At 33.5% G+C, this 20,519-nt stretch overlaps 1 protein-coding gene across 1 annotated transcript in view; it reads right to left on the bottom strand.

Annotated features, from left to right (window-relative positions):
* LOC134843901 (uncharacterized) overlaps positions 1-20,519 on the bottom strand; it is a 681,357-nt gene that overhangs the window by 315,887 nt on the left and 344,951 nt on the right. The gene's annotated exons all lie outside the window — the stretch shown is intronic.

The following is a 20,519-nucleotide window of genomic DNA, read 5'->3' as shown; positions in this document are numbered from 1 at the left end:
TTTCTGTCAGAATCTTAAAAGACACAATTTTCTGCTAAATTTTAGAAGACATACATTTTTTTCTTAGAATCTTACGTGACACTTTTGTCCGATCAGAATCTAACAAGACTTAATTTTTATACCAGAACAGTAGATGACATGCTATTTTCTATAGGATTTTCGATCTTCACATGGTATTCTTTAAAGCATAGTCGGTCTTCACATGGTCAGAACCTTAAAGCATAGTCGGTCTCACGCCTAAATTTAGCTTCAAAGCTATTGTAATTACGGAGATAATGCGCTTAAATCTGTTTTTTTTACGCGTAAATTTTGACCTTTTTGTCGAAAAGTTGTGAAAATCATCAAACTACTCCTAAGTCAATTTTTAGACTGGGATCTCAACAACAACTCGCTAAGTAAATTAGACCACGTATGAGTCAATTTACACTTGATCGGTACGATTTAATCTGCTATATGCGCGATTGCATCTGTCATATAAGATCTTGTATCTGGGTCGTGTATCAAACTTTCAGTTAGCCTCCCACCATTATTAGCCAATCCGATTGAAGCTGCGAAGTTGCGCGTTTTTTTTTTTGAGAATTTGAAATAGTTTGCGTCAAATAGGATCTCAAATAAATTGGAAATTTAAGTTTGTCTAGCATATATTGTGACTCTTGTCTCTTAATAAAAAGCAACATAAAAAGCAAAATAAAAAACAGACTCCTGAAAAGTTCCCTCAACTTATCCAAGATTCTCAGCTGCAAAAATTTAACTGCTTACGTCGGACGAAACGTTTGCTAGGAATAAAGGGTCCGTTCTACTTTCTGATTTGAAAATTAAACTGTAACGTGCTGATAAAAATTTTATTAGCATCGAAATTAATGATATATAAAATTATTGTGGCAGTTTCCCTTTAGAGTCGAGATTTCAGAAATGAGAAGATGAAAATTTTTCGTGAATTAACGTAGCCGCAAAAACCATTTTGTATGAGAATAATCTAAGACTGCTAGGTATAAAAGCTCTTTACCTTCTGCGTTTGAGGTAAACTAAAATTTGCTGAAAATTTATTAGCGACGAGATTTGATCTAAATAGAGGAATACAAAATAGACTAAGCGGAGAATAAACGACACCGAAATAACCATTCTACAGGTTTAGACAACCGAAGCATATTGCGATAGTAACATGCAACTTTTTTCCCAAGCTAAGTCGCAAATAAAAATGCCACTCTCGTTGGTCTTATCTACCACACTCACTGGTTTGTAAGGTTGAGCTTTTCCCATTTTCACTTCTCTGTTTTCTTTCGGGACTTTGGTCTTGTGATGCGTTGGTATCCGGTGGCCCTTGAAAGTGAGCTTGAGGCTTCACAAGTTTTGTTTCACCTCGTTTCCTAAGTGCTTTACTAAGCGATCGTTGCTGGTTGAATGCTTAGTAATTTTATCCTAAGTTATAAGTCTCACCTTAAATCGTCAAATTGTCTTGACAAAAAGTAGAGTAGAAACAATAGTTAGAAAAAGTATGAATTAGTTAGTTGGTTAAATACAAAGCACTGGGTAATTAGATTATATAAACGAATCGAACAGCTTAAAGAAATATACCTATGAGGTGAGGTTGAGTTAATCTTATTTTGTTCATCAATATTTTATCTTCTTACTAAGGTCGATGACTGAGTAGTATTTCTTGGGTTGCCCTTGATTTTGTCCACTTGGCACTTCTGGTTTGGTTGTCAGTTTTGTCTTGCCGTAGTCCTTTGGGTACTTGTAGTCAAGACTTCCTCAGGTGTGGGTATCTCGAGTATCTCGATTTAGAATTTTATCGAACTTGAAATGAAAATTTATTCTCTATTTTATTTGTGAAAAAAGGCTAGTTTAATTTTACTGTAAAGGCAGAAAAGAAAAATTATTTATTTTTTGAAAAGGTCTAACTGAAAAGATCTAACTTGCTGCTTACTGAGCAAAATGAAACACTGAAGATTTCAGGCCAGTCCTTTTGCTCGTAAGCATAAACCGGCGGCTGATTCAATCTTTAATTATTCAGGTTTCACCTGCTCCTTTGTTCTCCCTTTCTTATAAGGGAATTTTCAACTAGTTTTTATTTGATTTTTTCAAATCAAATATCTTAAACTTATTAGTCCTCTTTGATAAAAACCACAGCCTTCAGTTTGTCTGATTAAAAATTCATATTACTCTCTCTGATGCATCATATTGCAGGTGCATCTCTGCTTAATCAAAGCAAGGAGAATTTCAGTGCAGCCGGCAAGACTGCTAATTATTTATCCAGTTTGTTTCAAGTTAAGTTAAAAGGGACGTATTAATAATCGCCGCCCTTTTAAAATATTGAGCATGAAAAAATGAGAAAAATTGGACAAGGATTTAAAAAGGAGTGGATTTTCAAAACAAGATTTTGTAGTCCTAATAAGAGTAAATCAGTCAATATCTGATTTAGTGAAAAGAGGCTTTAATTTAAATGGCACGCTCCAATTTAGAATTGGGTCCATAAATATACAATTAAGACAATGGTCTTTTGTCTGTGTAGTATTTCTCAATACTACAACTCACCCCCTTTTTTAGAAAATTTAGCTGTTCGATTCTTACAGTTACCATGGTGGAAATTTAAACACTTTAATGGTTAAATACTATAGTTATAAAATTTAAAAAGAACATCTAATGAAAAAGTTATAAAGATAGGTTAGGTTTCATATAGAGCTTCCTTCCGGCTTCTAGCTCCACGTTGTATGATCTGAGGATCGCTATCTTCCTCTGTGAAGCCTCGAGTTTTTGTTGCAATTTCACGATTTTCTTCTTTTTGATTTTGTTCTTGATTCGCAGTCAGCTCATTCCGTCCGTAAGTTCTTGAATGTCTTCTTGTTCTTCCTGTTTGTTTTTTACATGATTCGGAAAGGCAGTTATTCCCTCAAACGGGATGGTGACTTGCGTGCCTCCTGCCTTGAGGATGTAGCCGTGTTCCTCCCTCTTCTTTAATTTCCAGAAGTTGGTTTCGTTCTTTATAACATCTTCTTGCTGGATTATGAACTCGATAGGCATCATCGCCTTTTCCATTGTCGTTGAGTTGACGACTTCAATAAACGATGGCAGTTTCCATCTGTTATAATTTTGCTTTATTGAGTACTTCAAACTCGTTATAAATTTTGGATTTTCCGTATCCAATTTGGCTTCTCTGCACTTCTGCAGTTCCAATCTTTGAGTCAAACTGGGAAAACTCCGAAGATTCTTATTTAACCCGTCGTCCATTGACAAAGATTGTACTGCTACATGTTTTCGTTGTTTCTTCCTGAGAGGCAGCCTTCTTTTAAACTCCTCTGGTGCTGGGTCTGCATTTCTGCAGTTCCAGTTTAAAATTGGGTCATACTCCATTTTGCTAAACATCAATATAAAATGACCAAATATTCAAAATCCCGAATTACATTCGGATATTAAGGCTAATTATCAAATGTTTGAACAATGAAGGACAAAGTGTAAAATTGTATATTTATAAAAGGTGGAAAATATAATCTTGTGGTTTCACACAAACCCACCACGGAAAACAAATGAAGAAAAACGATCATGGTGTTTATTAACCACAGGAATAAAGCACTTTACAACACTGAGTTAAGCTCAGATATGAAACTTGAAGCAAAAATGCAAATGTAGTTAAAGCAAAAAAATAGAAATTTGGGCATTAACTAACCCCTAATCTTAAATGTATGTCCACCTGGGGTCATCCACAGGCTTACCATGGTGTACCCTTTTATAGGTAAAAGGGACTAGAAAAAACCGGGGGGGGTAAATAGTATATAATATAGCATGTTTAAAGGATATTTTGTGTTTACTGTTGTTTATAAAGATATAAAAATTGTGAGAAAATTACTGAAGGGTTGAGGCCTTACCAAATGTAGGAGTGTAGAGGAATTGCATAAGGACATCGTATAGTGTGGAGATTTAATTCCAGGGGTCGGAAAAACCGCAAGGGATGGCATAAGGGACAAACTTTTGCAGTATTAGGGAGGCATCTTGTACAAATAGTGATACCTTGATGGCAATCAGTAAGATGTTGATAGCTTGCCATACTTTGGGTCTGGGTATTTCCCCAATTTGCGCTTTTAACCATACTATCGCATGAACAACAAGGGGAATAATATGAAAGTGATTGGGTATAATTTGGGACTTGGCAAATGGGGCATAAAATTTGTCCATATTTAGAAAAATGAGCTACAATTTGCTCATGACAGTCTATACAGATAAAGTGTGGTGGATGATGTGGCTCGTTATTATGTTGTTTCTTGAATTTGGATTTTGGTAAGTAGCAAATCGAGCATTCAAGAGTGGGTTGTTGAATGGTTTTTCGAAAGTACTGTAAAATGGGTTGAGAAACATAAAGAAAACTTTGGAAATAAAAATAACAAGCTTGAAAAATTTTACATATAAAAGCTGGTAAAGTTATCTGAATCATTTTTAAAGAAGGAAAGATTAAAGAATAAGTCGATTGGAGGTTTGGAAATTGATGTCGATAACATCTTCGTCCTTGTTGAACGCATTTATGATAATATTAAAAAATCTACTGCTGCTTTTGACAGTAAATTTTTTCTTCATCGTGGAAGCCAGGACTAAAACGTTTGCAAAAATTATCCAACTGCTGTTGATCGGGATGAATATAAATACGATTTGTGCGAGCTTGGTAACCGTCAACTTGGACGAGGAGATTATAATCAAGGACAAAATCAATGTCCATTACCAAGCAGAACATTTTGCAACTTCCTAAACAAACAGCATAATTGTTTATTCATTTTTTATTGCCTTTACAGGTCTGGCATTCGTTAATTTGTTCGAAATTTAGTACGTGAACATCCTGGCGGCATATTGAGCATAAGAATTTGTCAAAAATTAAGTTAGTTTTGGATTTAAGAGTCATGTAGCATTCATTACAAATAAAATGAAAGGGTTGTGGATACTTTCTTTTGTGAAGTTTTCTTAATTGAAGGGTTGTTTTCAATTCTATACAAACAGGGCATCCGTTTGCCATTGTATAAAAAGAAGTTATGCCCAAAACTCATCAAAAGCAATTTTTGAAAAACAGATAGGGCAGATGTTTTTGCATTTCTCAATGCAGTTATTGCATACAGTAATATAAGGGTGCTTAACTATCATATGTTCACCCTTTCGTTTGTTTCTGGATAACACTAATTGGTTGCAGATATTACAGACATCGTATTCTGTCATATTAATTGCATGAATAATCTGCCTGCAAGTGGGGCAAGGAATTTTTGCGAATGGTGTACTAGCTCTTAGCTTGAGTTTATTATAACAATTAACGCAAACTAAATGTGGTGGTTGTGGAGGTAAATTTTTATGTAATTTTTTCATTTGATCGCAAATTTCCAAAAATATAGGACATTCAGTTGTCATTCTCACTGCTCATTCAATCTGGTCTAGATCGCAGGGAATGGGAAATGTTAGGCTATTTGCAAGACATAGTATTAAATGCCAGTATTTATTGCTTGATTTAATAATGGTGCTTTGTAGTTCGCCATTATAAAGCGTTTCGACATGAATTATAAAAATGGGGATTATTTTGAAATTTTCTGCTAGAATGAAGGAGCGTTGGAACCCTTTAATTTGGACAAAGGTTCCTTCGTAAAAAATTATCATTCTAGTCTAAGGTACAATGTTCACATTCAATATTGGTAGGACAAGACTCTGGGTGATCAGATACAAAAAGAAAGAATGGCCAATATCGGGAAGTGGGGTAAATACTAAGTTCCTCAAAAGTACTTGTTTCGATGTATCGAACATTAACTATCATGTAAACTTGTAAATGTGGTTGTAATTCAAATGTTTTCTTTATTTGAACAACTGAAACTGGTTGGTCGTTGATATTAAACATCATTTTTTCTAATTAGAGAAAGTAGGTGGATTTAGAAAAATTTCTGCATTTGTCAAAAGCAAGAAAATGACTTAGTTCAAGGAAATTAGGGTGATTTCCTGGAACTGTTATTGTAGTTGCTATACTGGAGTTAACCTTACTCACATGTAAAAGATAAAAGTTTTCAGAGTGTTTTTCTACTCCAATGAGTGAGTAACGTAGGTTTGGTAACCCGATAAACAGATTACGAGAGGTTAGTGAGATCATTTGAATGGAAATCGTTTATGTCTTTTGGCAGATGACTTAAGCATGTATTCGACAAAACTAGAAAAAAGTTCCAATATGGCGAGTTGTGGAAGACTTCAATTGTTCCGTCTTCCCAAGTATTACAATAATCGAAATATAAGATAAGTTTTGGACAATATGAACTGTTACAAGCGTCGAAGGATTTTTCTATTTGGTAAAGGAGTACGTGACGATTGTTGTGTTTAAATAACATTTATTTTCAATTATTTTAATCACAAAAAATAATTTCTTCACAAGCAGTTTCGAATATGGCTGAGTTTTTATACTTTAAGATGTGAAGAATATCTTTGTATCTAGGATTGGTTTGCTTTACGATAATATCGTAATTTTGATTATGGTGAAAGTCGTTGATAATTAAGTGTAAATTGTTATCAATTGCTACGGATGGTAAAATTGCTGTTGTGACTCGGGAATAAAATTTCTTTGGGAAATGAGGGCAAGATATGATTAAGCAGAAATTTTGATTTAGTGTGTCAAAGAACATTTATTTTTCTCCAAATTTTATATTTGAATGTATCCATTCAATTTTGTTGTTTCTGGTTTAATACTTATACACAGAAGTGAATTCCTTCGAAATCGGTAATGACGACTCCTGAGGTATTTCCTTCAAGTAAAGAACAAATATAATCATATTTTTTGTTTGAAGAGTCAATTTCAATTTCTTGAACAGTTTCCTCAGGATAAGTTATTATCAAAGGTGAATACAATCATTTGGTTTGGTTTTTGGTAATCTTGCTGATGCTATTAAAGCTGGTACTTTGTTTACATAACCTGGGAGTTGATGTAATAAACGAATGTCTCGATCCAAAATTCCTACCAACATTTAAATGTTTGTGTTCAAGTAAATTTTTTGTATCGTGGTATTTCACACACAAAAATGAACTCCTTCTGAAGTAATTTTTATGATAGCAGATTCGTTACTTTGAGGAAACGAACAGATATAATTATATTTTGGATTCGATGATTCAATGACAGCTTCATGAATCACTTTTCCTGGATAAACAATTAGCATGAGGCGTATAAAATTATTGGTTCCTAATTGCGGTAAGTCAACAGCTGCTATTCGTGTAAACAGTTTATTTATAAGTGTCGGAAATTGAATCAGTAAAAGAACTTGTCTGTCTAAAATATCGACTAGCATTTAGTCTATGGGGATGCACAGTTTTCTTGAGGGCATTCTGAAATAGAAAACTGTTGCTTAGATTGGTGTTATAGTATTGTTGTTGGTGGTTGGATGAGGGATTGTTGTGCTAGAGCTCGTTCCTATTACATTGGTCCGTACTAAATGTTCATTTTGGTTATTTAGGTCTGGGTATAAACCAGGTTCGTTTCGCGAATCTGGTGACATTAAGGGTACTGCAGGCTCATTTCGCTCTTTCATAGGTATTGAAGCAGTGCTTTCTTGGTAAATATTTTGATTATGATTTTGTTGTCGTATTTGTTTTTGTCTTGAGTTTCGCGAATCTGATGATTCAAGAGTGGAGTTTTCGGTTGAGAAAATGGAAGTAAAAAGTGATAGAACGAAAAGGTTATACGTTGCACCTAATTTTATCTTCCAGAAGCTCATAGTACGATTTGTTAACTTATTAATTTCCAAAGCTTTAATAGTTGTTACTATTATTTCTAGCAGGAATTTGAGAAAAAGAAAACAGGCAAAATAAATTCCGATTTTCTCTAAGAAAAAAGCAACAAAACCGAATGTTCCGATGAAACTATTCATGAAAAATCCCGGTGAGAGCAGAGAATCTAGATAAATTTTCTGGTTTAAACCCATTGCGGCGGTTAAAGCGTCGGAATTTGCATAATCCATGTGTCCATTTTGGAGAACAGTTCTTGTAATTTTTTTGAAAATAGATGTTGATGCTGTGTTATGAATAATGTTATCCCAAAAAGCTTTTAATTGTTTTGGGGTATACATGCCTGCGCGTCGCGAATCGTATACGGGAAATTCCGTAATATGGCCTATATCTTGTGGAGCGAACATTAAAGGAGTCTTGAAAGGTATTGAAGCCGGCATTAATTGGTACCAAGATAATTTATCATCTAAGTCAAGTTGAAAGGCATTTTTGTAGCCACTAACGCAATGTATTTTGTTGGCAAAAAGAAAAGTTTGGCGGGTAATAGGGTCGACAAACATTTTTCGCCCCTTGTAAAAGATCGGTATTCGATCAAAGCATTTTTCGAGAACTTTAAGAGGTGAAACTTTTTTAGGGCAGTGATACAGCCAGCCAACTGCTCCGTCGGTGTCCAAAAACATAAAGCGGTTGCCAGTTAACATGTATCCTGCAAGCCTGGTATTTTGTAAAGCTAACATCATTATTGTTAGAATTTGTGTTCTTTCGAGTTCACATTGATTCTGTAATAATGTCATTTCAGAATGTCTGAGTTGTTTAGCATGAAAGTACATTATGTAATCTAACTTTGCACCCAGATCGTAATCAATTTCATCGGTACCTACATGGCGCCAAAGAGGATCTCGATTTTAATTGTTACGTTCATCATGGAGGAATGAAAAATTACCTGATCCCAGAGGATAGTTCAAAGGTTTCACTCTTATTTGATCGTTCTCATTTATTTGCATTTGATAGTAATTTCTATCATCGTGTCGTATGTTGCTGGATTCACCAGTGTTCATCTCAAAACCGCCTGAATAAGAAATAAACAAGGACTCAAAATTTGTTTTATATAATGCTCCTGGCCTGCTGCAGACTTCTTGCTGCTTGTTGTAAAGGCGAATTTTGAGGACTAGGCCATTGGGTGCCGATCCCTCACTCAGTATATGATATTGAGGGTGGTCCAACTTATTAGCGTACTTGACCATTTTCGCTTTTTGAGAAAACAATTTTGTGACTACGCAATTTGCGGGCATGTCCCATATGTAAGCATAAGGGTCTAATGATGTTGATTCGCATCCGCCTTCGAGTACTGTGCATGGTAATGGGATACCGTAAGGATTTTGTACTTGTTTTGTTTCTAGATTTACTTTGAGTTGAACTTTTTGCATGTGCGTTTCGTAGCTATAGTGTTTGACTTGTCCCCTATTCTTGCATGCTGTCGAACTGTCGCCTTCTAATGATGTTCCTTCATTTCTGTGTTGTAAAATACTTTCATCCATTTTTATAATTAGTTCATGGGTGTATCCATCTTCATTCACTGTAATTTTGTTGTTCTTTGCTGCTTTTTCGCAATCTTCTGGTGATATAATAATTTCATAGGTTATCATGTTCATATTGTGAACGATGGAAGAATGTGCCCACATTCCGCAATTATAACGAATGGGAAATGTTTTAATTTTACACATAACTGCGTTCACGTATGTTCTATAAGACCGTTGATATACGCTAATTGTGCTATCGGTAGTGTAAAGGTTTTCTGGGCTAACTTTACATGGGGCCACTTGATTTAAAGCATGCATTTTATTTTCCTGCATGCTTGAACAGTCATAGTGAGTAACTTTGAGAGATTTTGATACGTTTTCCAAATCATCATTCTGTAGAATGACAAGTGGTATAAATGTTGAAAGTAGAGTAGTAAATTTCATCATTATCGCGAAGTTGCTAAAAATTAGCAATAGTAAATTTTTTGGCTGGTTTTTATTGGAAAAAACCATTGTTTTAAAAAAATTGACTAGTTTGATTGAGCATTACGTGTGGGGTCATAATTTGAATAATCTTTTGTATCCAAATTGATGACCCGCAGATTACAAAATGAGTTTTTTGTTTTTAGTTAGTGAAGACTATTAGAGATTTTTTAGTTGAATCCTGCTTGGTAGAAGCTGGGTTGTCGCCGATGTCTCTGAATTCTGTCATTTGTCGAGCCCGTTTGAACAGATGTCTGTCCGTTTTGGGGGTTGTGTCTTGATGTAGATGGTATATATGACATTTCTTCGAAATAATTACCATTCTTGTCGTTTGGATAAAGAGGTGTTGAGGTTAGCCTTCTCTGAGCTAATCCTGGTGTATGTGGCATTTGTATAGTTTCTGTGTTGTGCTCTTGAAATCCTGAGTCAATATTCTTTAAAGTTTTTTCTTGTTCAGTTTCATGTAGTTCTATATTATTTTCTCATCTATGGTGTGTTTCGACAGTTAAATATTCTGATGAACCCATTGGGTTTTGAAATGATTTGTTGGTGAGTGGTGTATTGACAATTTTATTCCTTGATTTCATTAGATTTTCATAGAATGGTTTGTAGGACTGTTCTTTTAAAACATAGTCATTCACCAGTTCCTTTGCTTTTTCTTCATTGGGAAAGTATTCAATTAGATGGTTTCTATGAGCTGTCTTTTTTATAGTTTGATCTGAATCTAATTGTATTTCATAGTTTACATTCGTTACTTTATTTGTTATCGTATATGGGCCTGATCGTAGTTCTTGTAATTTTTTTGATTTGCAAATTTCTATGGAATGGTTTTCCATCCGTACTTTTTGACCTATTTCTAAGGGTTTTCCTAATTTATATTTATTTCGATATTTGTGGATTTTGGCGTTGTTTTCAAGACTTTTCTTGTAAGCTGTATTATAGATGTATTTAAATTGGTTCTCTCGGATAAGTAGTGAAGTGTTAATTTTTGGTTTTAATAATGATTGTATAGCTTTATTTGATGATGTTTGTAAAGAATGTCTGTGTAATGGGAGATTAGCACAGAATTCAGAGTTGCACGTTAATTCTGAATTTCGAAGTAATCCTAATTTTAAAGAGATTGGTATTTGAGGTTTTTGTCCGAAAACAATTTCGTATGGTGTTAATCCAGTACTTGCGTCGATAGTGATGTTATGAGCCAAAGCGAATTTCGCAGCTAGATCACTCCAATTTCCCTTTGCTTGATCGAAGAAAATTCTAAAATGTGTTCCTAGATGTTTGTTTTGTATTTCCATTTTACCATTTGTCCATTTTGAATATGCGATTCTGGGAGCATGTGTTATTCCTAGTTCATGAAGCCAACTAGTAAAATCTTCGTTGATGAAAGCTGTTCCTTTATCATAAACTAGTTTTTGTGGAATACCAAATGTGAGAATAAATTTTTCCAAAGTTTTTATTGTTTCAAATGCGGTAGTGTTAGCTACTGGATATACTTGGAGGAATCGAGAAAATGAATCTACCACAACTAAACAGTGTTTCTTTCCGTTTGATGTAGGATTAATTGGTCCCTTATGATCTATGTATACAGTATGAAACGGGAAAGGTACTGTATCCGTCCATTGTTCTAACGGTGCTTGGTTAAGATCGTGACGTTTATGTTTATTTTTTTGACAGTCAAGAGATCCTGCTATTAACTGGGTTATGCATTTATACATGCCTGGCCAAAAGAAAAATCGTTTTATATTCGCCATGGTTTTGTCTTTTCCTACATGACCTGCTAATTGATCTGTAAGGGCCAATTCAAATGTTTTTACAAAAAGTGACATAGGTACACAAATTTTAATTTCTTTCACTTCGGGATTATCTGATGTTTGTTCGATGCAAAGAATATTTCCTAATAATAATAATGTTTCAAATTTGTTTAGATATGAAGATAAAGCTTTCGATTGTCTATAATGTAGACTTTGTTTTTGTTTCTTACTAATTCTACGATTTTTATGACTGCATCGGTGTCTTGTTCTCTGGCAATAAGTTCCGTGTTTAAATCTATAATTTTTCCTAGGTTGTTGAAACTAGTGAAAATCTGAGTAAGGTTATCCTTGTTTGTAAGTGTTTCGTTAGGCAGTTTGGTTGCAATTTGTTTGTTTTCTAGTTTATTGGTTAATTGTTCACATAGTGCAATTTCATCGTTTAGCAAACATTCTTGAATGATTTCATCTTGTTCATCAATCGTTTCAAAGTGTAGGAGGTCGGACTGGTCTTCAATATCGTAATTTGACATATAATCCCCAAATTGGGTTGGGTTAGTGTTTAATTCGAAGGACAATTTGGAGTAGTTATGATCTGATTCTTCGTCATTTGCATTATTATTTGGTATTTTGTTTGAATCATTCTAACTTGGTTGATAGCTGAACCTTTTATAAAGCAAGAACTTATATCAGTTAGTGAGCAAATTTGTTCTTTTTTTGTTTCCTTGGGTATTTTGATTAATTTGTCGTTGTTTATTTTGAAACTAGTTACACCGTTCTTATTTTGCTTAATGACAGGAAAAAATTCGTCGCTGGGTCCTTTTTCGGTATCATGTACTATGAAGTAGTTTTCTTCGTAGCCATTTTGTCGTAGAATAAATTGTCTTTTGGAATTTTCTTATGTTTTAATTGGTGTTTGTCTAAATCTTTAGTTGTTACATTTCTGCTTAAAATATCTGAGAATGCTAGGTTTTTTCCTTCGGTCCAAATAATTTTCAAATTTTGGAACTGTGATATAACCAATTGGTATCTAAAATATCTATGGAAAAGTTTACCTCTTCTTCCCCAAAGGTAAATCAAGGCTTCGTGATCAGTATAGAGATGTATTGGATGTGGTGAACCTAATAAATAGTGTTCGTATGTTTGTAGAGCTGATACAACACCGCAAAGCTCTCTAGCTGTTGTTGACATTTTTTGTTCTTTGTTATATACTCTTCAACTAAAGGATATTATACGTTTTCCTTCTGGGAATTCTTGTACCAATATTGAACCTATTCCTATTGATGATGAGTCTACGTGTACATGGAAAGGATATCTTGTGTCTGGTATAGCTAAAATTGTATCTGCGCTAATTCTTTCTTTTATTTCGTTAAATAGTTTTTCATGATCTTGTGTCCATTTAAAAACTATCATTCCGTATCAAATCATAGAAAGGTTTTGAGTCTCCATGTAAATTCTTTATATACATACTATAAAATCCTAAACAACCTAACACTCTCATTACATCTCTTTTGTTCTCTGGCGATTTCAATGCTTTGAGATCGTCTACCTTTTTCTTGACTGGTTGTATGCCATTTTTACTTATTACATGTCCTAAAAACTGTACTCTTCTCAAAAAAGTACTTTTTTCTGGTTGAGCTTTTAGTCCTGATTTTCTTAATAAGTCATGGTATGTAGCAATGATATCGAACATTTCTTCTACCGTTTGTGTTTGCATTATTGTATCGTCTATATAGGTTACTGCTTGATTTCTTTTTATTAAGGGTGCAAAATGTATTGTCATTATTCTACTGAAGAATTTTGGCAGACCACATAATCCGTAAAAACCTCGTTTAAAAGTGTATTGTTTTGATCCAATTACAAAGCTTGTTAATTGTTGTGTTTCTTCTGTTAAAGGTACTTGATTGTATCCTGAGCATAAATCGCTCGTGATGAAGAAATTTCCTTTTAGCTTAGTGATGAGCGATCCTATTGGTTCTAATGGCCATGAATAACGACTTAAGTTAGTTATTGAGTTCAGGTATCTCGCATCGATAACGAGCTTGACTATGTTCCCTTTTGGAAGTATTATAAGTGGGTTAATAAATTCTGATCCCATTTCGGTATTACTTCCCATTTCTCTAATTATTCCTGATTTACATAGTTGGTCTAGTAAGTCATTCAGTTTTTCTTGGTAATGCAATGAGACTCTTGATGGTCTTTGTTTAGTCAATACAGAGTTTGGTAAAAGTTTTACATGGAATTTTTGCTTATCTAGTCCTACGTCGTATTTATGTTGTGAATTTACGTCTTTATTTTGTAATAGCATATTCATTAGGTGATTTTGGTCTATGTCAGAGTGAGTAAAGTCAAATTTTTTTAGAAACTCTTGTTTTGTCTTGTCAAATTTTTTCTGTATTTCATGAATTTGTATATTTGTAAAATGTGTTTGAGAGTTTAGTTCAGATTTATGTTTCAGATCCTTCAATTCCTTGCTGAAAGCTGTTTCTAGTTCGTATTTATTAGTATAATCTAGTTCTTTTTGTTTCAAAATTTCCTTGTTTTTCCTTTTTGAATTTTTATGATTTTCACCAATTGAAGCACTTTTGAAGAATAATTGATCTTTTGATTGCTCGCTTACATGAAAAATATGATCAAGATGTTCGTTTTTGTTGAACAAAATTTCCATAAAAGCTATATTGTCTGCGACGCTGTAGATTGTTTTTGAATCAGTTTCAATGTCCTCGAAAGTTTGTCCAATTGAACCTTTGGATATAATGACCTTTGATTCTTTAGAATTGTTTATCATTATAGGTAACGTTTTCTTGTCATGATTACAATATGTGTTATAAGTGTATATTCCTTTTTGTTGTAGGTCTTTATCAAGTTTGAATGATGTTCCTTTTTTAAAAACTTTGTCAGCTGGGAGTATGGAAATGACACGAGTTGATTTTGGTGCTAAAGTTATAGTTTGGTCCAGAAGTACATTCTGATAACTACTTATAAATGGATAGCTTTTGCTTTTTATATTGCTGATAGCGACTGATACTCCTGGGTACATTTCAAGTTCTAGTATTGGTGTTGAAAAGTCGATCGATTTAGTTGAATTAGGGAGGAAATCCATACCTAATATATTAAGTTTCCATCCGTCCTTGGCCACAACCCATGCTCGAATTTTTACAAAATAATCACCTTTACTGTCAAAACTAGCGTTAAAATTTGTATATCGTAAGAGTTTGAGATTTTGTCTATTAACAGCAAATGTTTTGGATTGTGCTTTAGTAAGTGTCAACTTTTGTATTTTTGCGTATTCTAAATAGGTATCATAATTTAACAGTGAACAAGTTGCTCTAGTATCTACTAAAAATTGGGTTTCAAGGCCGTTATTTTTATTTTTGTCTCCGACGGGATGTTGATATAGATTAATATACATTTGTGACTTTTCATCTTGCGGAGACTGTTCTAGTTTAAAGTAAATTCCTCGCCTTCGTCATCGCTGTAATAGCCATGGATTTTTTTCTCACTAAATTGTACTTTAGGGTTTCTGTCTCGACTATTTTCTCTGGAGGATGGTTTTGAATCACCTAGGGATCTTGCTTGATTAGGAAGGGAATTTATTTTCGTGAGGTCTGTTTTGGTATCGCGTTCGATAATTGTCTTGGGAAAATGATCTTCTATTTCGATCGGGTATAGAATTGCTTCTGTTCCTATTTTTATTATAGTTATTTGAGGTTGTGTTGTAAGTATTATAACGATTTGGGTTATTTTGATCGTTAAATCTATTATTGAAATTTCTATCTCTTGATCCACAACTTTGAGATCGAGATCTATCGAAACTATTTGTTCTACTATTGAACTGTCTAGGATACGGAGAATATGATATGTAATTGTTATTTCGCTGGTTATAGCCCTTGTATCGATTTTTATAACTATTTTCTTCTCGAGGCCTAGATCTTCGATTATAATTGTCTGAAAATTTTTCACGATACTGAGTTGGTTTTCTGTTTTGATCTTTGTGGTCTCTGTATTTAAAACAAACACTGATAGTATGACCTGACCTACGACACCATTTACAAAATCGGGTATGGTTTTGTTTATTTCTGGGTTCATTTGGATTATAAGCTGCATTTATTTTATGATCTTTCATTAGTCCTGTTAGCTCCTTAAGCTGATCCTTTATTCCTTCTATCTCCAACTTATTATCAACACTACTTGAGGCTGTTCCAGTAAACTCACTACTTACTGCAAAACTTAAGTCTTTTGTTGCAATATGATCTTTTAATTGTTGCCATGTTGCGGGTGGATTCTCAATTAGGAATTGATGAGCCTTTTGTTTCAAGCCTGGCGGGCTTAAGCCGCGTACAAGGAATTCCATTTTCTTCGCTGTTCTTTGATCATCATTAAAAGTTGGATTAGGCCATCCACGGTCTACTGTGGTGCTTAATCTATGTATGTAGCTTTTAATGAATTCATCAGGTCTTTTTATGTTTTCTGCTTTTATTCGTCTCCTATACTTATCCTTATCATCAGTGAATCTATCTATGAATTGATCTCTTATCTCATTCCAAGGTAAGTTTGCTGCTAATCCCTGATACCATTGAGCGGCTGGACCTCTTAATATTGAACCAAATAAGGCTCTTTTTCTGTTATCATATGCGTCTTGTTCGTCACCTGCGTCTCCTGGTCTAGTGCCTAGGGAAAATGCTATCTTTTTCTCTACTATATCAAGAAAATCTCTTGCATCTTCATTCGGATCTAAGCCGGTAAATTTTTCGAGAGCTAAATCTGGGTATGCTACTACGTTTGCCATCTTTGTTTAATACACTCAATGTTTTGTTAACAATATATAAAGGGTTTGGATGTGTTGTGTACTGATCAATTGTACGGACTGAAATAATTGTATTTAAGTTACAATGAAGTTTGCTGGGTTCAATGAATACGAATTTTTGTTAGATAGATCAATAGTGCTATGGGGCTGCTTAAGCTTTTTTAAGATAGAAGTTATCTCTGGGGTATTGCTGCTGGAGAGAATGGTTAATTCGTGAATATTTTTGTGTGGGTGTTTGGACAAAATTGTGATTTGATCCTTTTGGATATTGGTGATATACCAAATAATTTTTGTGGATTTATTTTTTAATTTTAGTTTTAAATTAAATGCTGTTGTATTTACTTGATAAAAGTTGGTCATAGCATTTTACATCATTTTAGGGACATAAATATTTATCTAGGGAATGATAAACAATATAAAGAATATTTCAATTTTTCTAATGAATTTGGAATGAATTTGTTAGGTTTTTAATTTTTGTATGAAAAAATTTGTGTTTTTAATAAAAAGTGATTAAAATGCAAGTAGTTTTGTGCTTGGGTATATTATGATATCAAAAAGCAATCGGGAGTGAAGCAATTAATCGTTCTTGCGGTATATAAATTATATTATTTGGTATTTTTATTTGCTGAAGAATTGTGTCAATTTCTGGAGTATATCGTCGAAAAAAGACGTATAATTCGTGTTTATCGTCGTTATGGTGTTTTGCTAGTATACCAATATGATCTTTTTCAGTGTTAGTGATATACCATATGATGTTAGAGACTTTATGTCCTAATTTGAGTTTTAAATTTATTATACGGCTTTCTAACTGACATTAGCTCATGAACTTAACTATTATCTATTATTATAATAATATATAAAATTTCTGAAAGAATCGTTCTCTGCCTAAGTCCGCTAGTAAGATATACCCGTTTTGTCCAGTAATCCACTAAATTTTTGCCGAAACTTCAGTTTAAAGTTATCATCACTAAAATTAACGAAATTCTGTATTAAACTAAAGTGCTCAAAAACTTATTAAATATCTTCATTTATTTTTTCGAGGGGGTTAAGTGGTCATATGTGCGATCTAAGAGTACCCTAAATTGTATGATAAATTGAATTCTTCATCACATTATCTCAAACCATCCACGCTTGTTGCTATTTATTCTAATCCTTCATCATTTCTCGAGGCTTATCCTCATTTTTTCTTAAAATAATTTTAATTCTATCCACCTTAACATAACATAAACCTAAATCATCCATCAGTAAAGCCACCAATTACTGAAACTAAGGAAGAAAATAACAAAAACCACGAAGGAAGGAACGGATTTGGGTGTTTTTTAATAAATCATTAGTTTTTTATGACACAGTTTAAATATACACCTAATAAACAATAAGAATACGCACTAAAACCAATCTTACACGTTAACCATATAACACCAAACACCAAGTTTTAGTTTCAGCACAAAAATATCAGGTTTCACAACAAAAACTAAGTCTAAAAAACTGACACATCTACTTTATATTGATAAACTAGGTTTCATATAATAGCCTAAGCACTAAAAAATTGATTTTTACCAGCCAAAAATTTTGGTTTCAGTCTAGGTTTCAGTTAAAGGGTCAAACGTTTCAGTTAAAATAAGTATAGTTTCCGGTCAAATTTTTAAGTTTCTGTAAACGGATTCCAGTAAAACAGCAAAAGTTGAATTAGTCAAACCCAAATTTGGATACCATAAGTCAAAAACCTGGTCTTAAATGGTAAGTTTTTGTTAGTTTCAGGTTTCAGAACACAAAAATTGAGTTTTTGGTCTCAAAATTGAGCTCCGAACGCTGAATTTTGACTTTTTAGAGAAAACTAACGGTGTTAAAACCCACCAAACCAATTTTAAAATTTGGTTCCTAAGGCTGAAACGTACGTTTCAGAATTAGTGTTTTTGGTTTCAGACCCAAAAATCTTGCTTCCCAAGACTAACTAATAGAGAAGTTTCAATGTTAAGTTTACTGAACTCGTAAAAACAAAAATAAATTTCAAAGTTGCTCATACAAAGCAGTTTTGGTGGCCGCAAACTAAAGGTGGACATGGCATCTTGGCTTTCTTTATAAGTTTTGTAGTCATTCAAAATTACTCTGACTATTCGTGTATTTTCGACAAGCAGGTAAACCGTCAATAAAATCCCGAAAATTCAAAATCTTAAGACCGGAATGGTCCCTTTTTTCATGACAAGCACCGGCGTAACGCATTTTCATGCTAACATTCTGAACACTTACGAACTGCATGTTGGTGAAAATATACTGCTCACCCAAAGGCCAAAAAACACTTATTTTCGACAACTTATGTGTTCTTGCTTCCGTTCGTTTTTTTGTCCAGTTCTAACAAAAATTTAACGTTCGCGAGACTTTTGTTTTTGATCCCCTCATCTCTTAATCTTAAAGTTTTACCATCTGGACCACTCGATTTTTTGCATTCGGAGTGTTCCTCTTTTTACTGCATACCTTGTCAAGTGTTTACAAGAAAACTGACCGGCACACATCGATAAATTGACACTGGACTCAAATAATCTTAAATAAACGAACATTTGTGGGAAGTATACCCATCAATTGAGGCAGCACACATCCACTTGTCACAATTCAGAGGAGGAAAAACATTGATGTCTCCGTTTGTTGAAAATTCAGCCAAACCAACTTCAGCTAAATGTTTAACGACTTCAAAAGGATATTGTTGTCTTAATTCTAATTTCCAATGATTATTTGATTGTGGCTGGGGAGGTGTTCTACATATTTTGTTACCGTCTAGATGTTTTCGCTTCATGCATCGACGTGTGCTTTTTTCACACTAATGCGAGTGAATGCGTATGCAATTTTCGTATTTTTTCATGTCTTGTTTTGAAACGAATGATTTTACTTCATGATTAAACAGATTTTGAAAAGCGTTTAAAATGTTTTTTTTCTGAACACTATCAGATGCTGTGGATCATAATATCCTTTTTCAGACCAAATCAGAACCACGGCTGCGTGATAACTCGAACCTTTTTTTTAAAATAAAATTCGTATAAACTGTGCGCCTCTTTCACCTTTGAAATCTATCTCCAAATTTTGTTCATATTTCATAAAACTATCATATTTACCGCAATGATTCAGTTTGTTTCTTAAATTTGATTCTTCGTAAAATGTATTTTTCTCAAAACATTCTCCACAGCACTATTTGGTTCATTTTAATTCATCAAGGTATCATCAAGGTTAAGTTCATCAGCGGATGTTGCCAAATGGTTCATTATAAATTTAAAAATATATATAATTTTTCACAGAAAAAAAACAGCTTGAACTTTAAATTATCTAGCAAAATTAGTTTTGTTGATTTCGGAAAAATTCCGAATCTTACAAACCATAAAGAAAAAAAGTTCATTACCAACATAATTTAGGGTTTTGTTTAGAAAACTCAAGCTCTTATAGATTCTCACATAATTTACAACATATGTTGACTGAATTGCGTATAGTTTCCCAATGAGCAGCCCAACTAGTTGTTGATTAAATTTTGTTGTGATAAGCTAAAGAAAAAATGAACCAGAAAATGTTAAAGAAATTTTCCTCGTTACTTTTTTTTAATCCCTGTATCAGTTCTAGCTGTTGGTAATCAGTTGCTTGTTTCAACTCAAGAAAAAATATTTGAATTGCAGTGAGACTTCGAAGGTTTCTAAACATTACTGACTGCATTAGTGTGAAAAATATAAAGAATTAAATTTTTTAACTAATTCATTCCAATTTGGATGTTTTCATGGGCCAGATGACGAAACGCTTGTCAGCATCAAACAACTAAATTCTCTTTTAACACCTATAATAATAAAATCAAAGAAAGAAGCCATTCAAACAAAAATATACAAATATAGAAATACTCCTACTTCAGAATACTCCTACTTCGGAAATTAAAACACGATTAATTTAAGACGGAAAAGAAAACAGTGTGTAATATCACTAATTTTTTTCTGTAAAAATCTGGAGCTTGATTTTGGGTTAAAAACAAAGAACAAGAAAAAAATGCTCCTGCCTTACGGTTTAAATTTCATAAGGTGTGAAATAAAAACAACCTAATCAACGTTTTATCAGAACTATTTGTTGATTACAAATTAGCCAATTATGATAACCTATTGCAAGTTTGACCCAAAAAAGCTTAGTTGTTTCCCACTTTTTAATTGACTTTGAAAAAATGGCTCATTTTTTCTGACTGTCTATTGACTGAATGCTTTCCTTCAAGCAGTGGCGGTAAGC

This window comes from Symsagittifera roscoffensis, chromosome 1, assembly GCF_963678635.1.
Source record: "Symsagittifera roscoffensis chromosome 1, txSymRosc1.1, whole genome shotgun sequence".
Taxonomy (NCBI): domain Eukaryota; kingdom Metazoa; phylum Xenacoelomorpha; order Acoela; family Convolutidae; genus Symsagittifera; species Symsagittifera roscoffensis.
The sequence above is the reverse complement of the archived record's forward strand: the minus strand, read 5'-3'. Positions and strand labels throughout refer to the sequence as shown.